The following is a 6,425-nucleotide window of genomic DNA, read 5'->3' as shown; positions in this document are numbered from 1 at the left end:
ATGAAAATTTTAAATTTTCCCTTATAGAAAGTATTTTTTATTTTTAATTAGATTTTTTTACTATATAATGCCACAAGAGAGAGAAATAAAATTTTCATTTTTTTTCATGAGAAAAAGTGGCATATTTTTTTATAATTTTAAATGTTTGCACTATTGGTGGTGGTAGGGCTGTCAACAGACCGGGTTTGTATCATCTACCCAAACCAACTCTGGATATCCAAGCAGGACACAAATAAGGGTGTAACTGGGCCTGAACTGGTTAGACCCAACTAGGCCCGTGCAGGTCAGGTTTGAAATCTAGACCCATCTCAGAAATGACTCAGTTAGACTGAAAAAATATCGAACCCGTTTTTATACTAAACCAAACGGATTTATGCAATTTGTTCCTGAACGGGATCCAAACCTGAACCCACTTTGTACCCAAGCCCATTTCATACCTGACCTGAACCAGAACCGACCTAAATCCCAAGCTACCCATCACATGAATCAACCAAAACCCAAACTCTGTTTATACTCAAACCCGTTTCAAGCAATATTGTTTTCATCTCTAAATTTAGGCATGAGTGTTCATGGTAGTGTTCGTTAATATATAAAATTGTTAAAGATTAATATTTGACCTCAATTAAATGATAAATCCGTTTAATTTCAGGCCAACATATTTTCCACAGTCACAAATATTGGTCGTAATCTTTAAAAATGTTATATATTTATATATTTAACAATTTTATATATTTAAAAATTTACACTAATAAATGAAATAAGTAAAAAATGTAAAAGAAAGAAGAAAAATATATTTACGATGTAGAAAAAATAAAAAATAACTGACAATATTGTGAAATTATCATGAGAATATCGCAGTATATTTAATTTTTTGATATTTTCAAAAATATCATAGTAATTTATCTTTAATATTGTTTGCTGATTTTACAGGGATACTATCGCGATATTTTGAAAATGTGGCAGATATCTGTAACTATGATATACTTGACCTAATCTATATCCCAACTTGTCAAGCTGTATGGGTCTACAATTTTAATTACATTCACAGCTGAACCCATACCTCAATCAAACCGGGTTGGTCTGATTCCAACTTTTAGACCTGGCTGAAAACAGATCCGTTTAAAACCTGACGCACTTGTACTTAATTTATACGTGAACCTATTAACCCATATGGGTCTATAATTTCAGACAACCTCAGACCCAGATCAAATAAGGTCGGGTCTATATCCAATTTTTAGTCCTATTTGATGGAACGGGTTGGACAAAATCTGAACCAACCAACGGAACCAGTTACATCTGTAAGCATAAAAAATGATGACCGAAATATGATGTTTTTATCACTAGAATTTCTTAGGACACGAAATTGCACATAAAATTGCAAGAAATTGTTTTTAAGTTCTCGTGATTTTTATATTGGATATGATTTTTATCGCAACATTAGAGATTGTTTTTATTTTCATGGACAGTGAAATTTACCGTAACTGTGATAAATTAAAAAATTTCCTATTCTTTTTCAATATACCATGAAATTTAACAAGTTTCCAACATGATTTTGGTGAAGTTTTAACACTTATTTTGATTTATTTCTTGTTTTATTTATTTATATTATATTTTAATTAAAAAACAACAAGTTTTCTTTTCAATACTTCAAAAACCATCAACAACAAACAACAACAACAACAACTACGCCTTCATCCCAAAACAATTGGGGTCGGCGACATGAACCAATAAAGAAAATCATTTTGTGTCTTCCACATGAATCCTTCTCCTCCAATCATTTCTGTCCAATGCCATATCCTCGGTGAGGTTCAAAGCATTCATATTATTTCCTATCATCTCCATCCAAGTCTTTCTAGGCCTACCCCGACCTCTTTTAACTAATATATTTTCTCATTTCTCCATCCTTCTAACTGGAGCATCATTAGGCCTTCGCCGAATATGTCCAAACCACCGTAAACGATTCTCTCTCATCTTATTTTCAATAGGTGCAACGTCTATCTTCTTACGTATCTCCTCGTTCCGAATCTTATATTTTATTGTATTTCCACACATCCATCTAAGCATACACATCTTAGCTACACTCAATTTTTGAATATGATGTCTCTTGGCAGCCCAACATTCCGTACCATATAGTAAAGCGGGCCTAATAGTCATCCTATAAAACTTTCCCTTCAACCGCAATGACATTCTACGATCGCACATCACTCCAGTTGCACTTTTTCATTTCATTCACCCAACCTTTATCCTATGATTCACATCTCCATCAATTTCTTCATACTTTTGAACGATAGATCCCAAATACTTGAAACAGTCATCCACCGGTATTTCTTGCTCACTAAGCTTCACTACACTCCCATCACTACTTCGTTGCGTACTAAACCGATATTTCAATACTTCAAAAACCATATTTATATTAATTTATCATGAGATTTTCACTTGCTGAGAATATTCTAAGAACGAGATTTGTTGCACTAGCCTTCAAAGCTTTCCAACTTGATGTTGGAGTGGAGCAGAAGACCCGGGTCCACAAAGATTCATTCGGATCGGGTTCATATTTTGGATTTCTATCATTTTGATATTTTGTATTTAGATCATTTTTTGTATTTTGGTTCATTTGTAATGGATATTGAATTTATATATTAAATTCAATATCCAGATCTAATTAGGTTATGATAAATTTATCTTTTAAGAAGATTATCAGATTATCGTAGTTTACTTGAATTAGAATTAGGTAAAATCTATTTATAGCTGAATAGTTATTTTGAGTGATCTTTTTTTTTTTAAAAAAAATCTGCCAATTTCTTGTTTTTCATAGATTTTTTATTTTGTAGTTGCTAAGGTGCCGATTCGTGCGGGGACAGGAGCGAGCTGTGCATCACAACCATTACGTCAACGTAAAATGGGTTTGACCCAAGTTTGATATCTGCCTACACCACGATCTAAGTTATAAAACTCCCAAAGATAGATCAAATCTAAGTGGATATTAAATCCCAGTCATCCAAACCACCATGAAACAATAAACTTATGGGACCCACCACCTTAGGGTTGTCCCCACAGCCAGCAGGTTGCGTGGGTGCTGAGACGAAGGCACCGGATCAAACCCCGCTAGCGCACGGGTGTGTCTGTAGCTTTGGTGGGTTACGTAAGGCAGGGTGGTCATGGCGCCCCACCCGAAGTTTTTATAGCTTCGGTGAGGGTTCTTTGTCATAAACAAAAATAAACTTATCAGACCCACTGTCATGTCTCATCCAATTTGGTGTCGTGCTTCACTCCATATCCAAATCCAATTAATTTGCATAACCAAGGTACAGGTTTGAACTAGGACTGGCTTGGAATAAAGCTGCCAAAGGGTTGGATCCCAGGTCCGAAATATCATGCTTGGTGCAAAATATAAAGATCTGAATGTAGGATGTAAACGGTTCGGATTCAGATTGAACATGATCATCGTAATCGACTAATCAAATGTTACCTAAATGGATTTGGATTTGGATTAGGACTCAGTTGGCAAAAAGCTCATACCAAGTCCTCTTTTTTACGTGTAGTCGGATTCAGATATCCATCAAATCTGCATATTCATCAGATTAGGTAGCGAAAAACCAAAGCCATATCCCTATCATATTATAACTGGATATGGTTTTGGTCTGGCCAAACAAAGTTGTATTTGATCTGATGTCGAATAAAATCTGATTCATTGAAATCCCAATCTGAACAAAAATATCAGGAAATGGGACTGCACTTTTAAACGGGACAAGCTTCAATTTGGTAATGAGAACACTACCAAAGCATTGGATCGGATACACAACCCCGGGAAAGAACAACCAAATCAGATATCTAATTCGGATATTTGTGTAGGTATCGATCCCAGGATGGATCACTCTCTCCAATAATATCTTTAAGTTAGAAAACCCAGAAACACAGATCAGCTCTAACAAGATATTAAATCCCAGTTATCCAAAGGCCGTGAAACAATAAACAAATTGGACCTAGTGGTATGTATGATCCGATTTGTTGCCGTGTTTCACCCCGTATCTAAAACCAATTGTAAATGGGCTTGACCAAGGTCCAAGTTCCAAGGTCCAATTTTTAGGTTTGAATTAGATCAGGCTTGGAAACACCCGAACTAGGTCCATACCCGAGTGGGATCATGGGACCCACATGGCAGGTCCAAGTCCATCAACTCCACTTGGACTCCTTGAATCCACCAACTTTTTTCAAGTCAAATAATTGGTATTAAAATGATTGGCATGACTGTGCATGATTGGAAACCAGTGGGCGTAATCAATGGTTTTGGTAGAATGCAATTCTGCCATTAGGGTTCATGGTGTTGGTCAATATAAATAGTTTTTTATTTTTTATTTTATAACGAAGAAAAATTGCATGACTCATGAAGTTCATTGGCATAGAATCTCAAGGCGTCGTTTGTTTCATATCACGTAGAGGAAAGACTTTACGAGGAAATGGGCAAAGAGTTCTAAAAAGTTGTCGGCTCAGCCTTTTTTTTTTTATGGGAAAGCTTTCGTGGGGCCAGGTACGAAAGGATTTAGATATAAAGAGCATGTTTGGAAGTGAGAAAATAGTAGAAAAAATAAAAGTTGAATTTTTTTTATAAAATTTCCAACCATTGTAAATGAGAGAAAATTTTGAAAAGAAAGTTTATATGCTTTCTTTTAAAAGGCAAAGTTTCTATGCTTTTTATAAGAAAAATTCTTTCACGTAATAGGGTGGAGGAGTTTTTTATTAAAAATTCTTTTTGCATTTGGGTAACCATTTACCCATGAAACATCTTATTCCATGGGCTGCCACAACAAAAGCTTTCTCCATCTTGATCTTCCTCACATCCACTACTATTTTCAGGTCTCTCTCTCTCTCTCTCTCTCTCTCTCTCGCACGCGCGCGCGCTCATTTTTCTCACATTTTCACTCAATTATTCTCATGCTATACAAACAAGAGAAAAATTTCATTTGACAATGTTATCATATCAAAAATTTTCATAGGCAAATTTTTTCTTTCTTATAAGAAATTTTCTTAGTTCCAAACGTGCCTTGTAGTGGTGGAAAAACTGGGGTAATACCAGCATGTTCCCACAATATGTTGGTATTTGTTTCGGTTCATGGTGAAAAAATATTACATCAAGGTTGCCAGCTCAACACTTTCTCATGTAAATTGCATGAAACAAACAAGGCCTAAGCCTCTCTTGTCCCCCAAGGATGTGCATTCATGAGTTTCAAACTAGTGACGTCCCGTCAACTTGGTGATGTTACAAGTCACTCCTGTCAATGAATGAAACCCTCAAAGGCTTTGATATTAAAATTTAATGAGCAATAGTTTGCAGTAGATATAATTGGCAGGGAGGCCTGGATGTCTCACAAGAGATCATTGAGCAGGGGCAAAGCTAGGAATTTGAACTAAACTCTAGTGCTTGGAAACGAGATGACCAACTTGTCATTTGGCTCGAATCTACTCAAAAATTGAGCTCAGCGAGCCAAGCTATCATGTACCTCATTTAGGTAAATGAACCGACCACGAACATGAGCACGGTTGGCTTGAGTTCTATAGGTCACTTTACATATTATATATTTACATATACTTTTATATTATATATTTATACATATATTATATACAAGATAGTTATTGTATATATTTTGTACATATTAAACATATATTTATATATATTATACATATGTTTTATATATTATCAAGCTTTAAAAAGCATTTTTTTTAGAAGACGAGCCAACTCATGATTGGCTTGCAAAGAGTTTGTTTACCAGTCTTAACGAGCCATGCTCCAACAGTCCAAGCTCAGCTTGTTTACCAGTCTTAGCAAACCCCTCGATTTGGTGGATTATTTGGTTGAGAGAGAGAGAGAGAGAGAGAGAGAGAGAGAGAGAGAGAGAGAGATTGGCTTGGGGAAGGGGCACATGAAATATCAGGGTGAGCACCCTTGACCTGAACCTTGCCCACCCTTGACCTCAATGTGGTTCCACCACTGTCTTATGCACTTGATGTATGGTTGTGATGCATACACAATTTCATCTTGGTGACACAAGTAGATATGTTGGCATAAACACTCACATGTACAGCTATTATTTTATTTTTTTAATAAAATTATAAAATAAAAATATCAAAAATATTTTTTATTAATTAAAAATTTAAAAATTTATATCCTCTTATTTCAAGTCGAACTGCATCACAAATCCTAATGTCCATGAATCTTTGTGACATAGAATGAGATTTATGATATTAAACATATATGTTTTGTCAAGGGTCATATGGTTCACAGGAGAACGAGCTGGTTGGTGCACACCACGATGGTAAGCATGAACATGTGGCCTTAGATGTGGTATTGGGATCAAACAATAGTCACAAGTTACAACAGTAACTTTTTGAAAAATAGCTTAGATTTTATTACGATAATTTTGAATTAT

This window comes from Nuphar pumila, chromosome 13, assembly GCF_984573655.1.
Source record: "Nuphar pumila chromosome 13, dmNupPumi1.hap1.1, whole genome shotgun sequence".
Lineage (NCBI taxonomy): Eukaryota > Viridiplantae > Streptophyta > Magnoliopsida > Nymphaeales > Nymphaeaceae > Nuphar > Nuphar pumila.
The sequence above is the reverse complement of the archived record's forward strand: the minus strand, read 5'-3'. Positions refer to the sequence as shown.